Here is a 469-nt window from a genome sequence, read left to right on the forward strand (position 1 = left end):
AGGCGCGGGAAATAATGAGAAAGCACATACATGCATAAAACAATTTATTTACATTATAAAATAAAAACAATATGGTAAACGAACCATTAACAAATCAACCACTGGTTTCACTATTTTCTCTCTTGATCAGGAGAAAAAATTAAAAGATTCTCATGAGACTGAATGTTTACCATGACATTTTTTTCTGTCTTTTTATATTATCGAATAATACTCATATATGCTCGCGGTCTCTACTGGAACATGTTTACAGCTTCCTCAGTGAATTGCTTGACAGAGAAGGTGGTCCTCTCATCGTAGGCTGGGGCAGAGGCACCATAACCGCTGTCGAAATCGATACTAGATTTTTTTCCCAGTTATACTCTGCCTCAGCCAACGATGAGCACCTCTGCCAAACAATTCAATGAGGATGCTGTAAAGAAGTTTCAGTAGAGACCGCGAACATATATGAGTATTATTCGACAGTCATATC

Source organism: Penaeus monodon, chromosome 32 (genome assembly GCF_015228065.2).
Source record: "Penaeus monodon isolate SGIC_2016 chromosome 32, NSTDA_Pmon_1, whole genome shotgun sequence".
NCBI classification, from domain to species: domain Eukaryota; kingdom Metazoa; phylum Arthropoda; class Malacostraca; order Decapoda; family Penaeidae; genus Penaeus; species Penaeus monodon.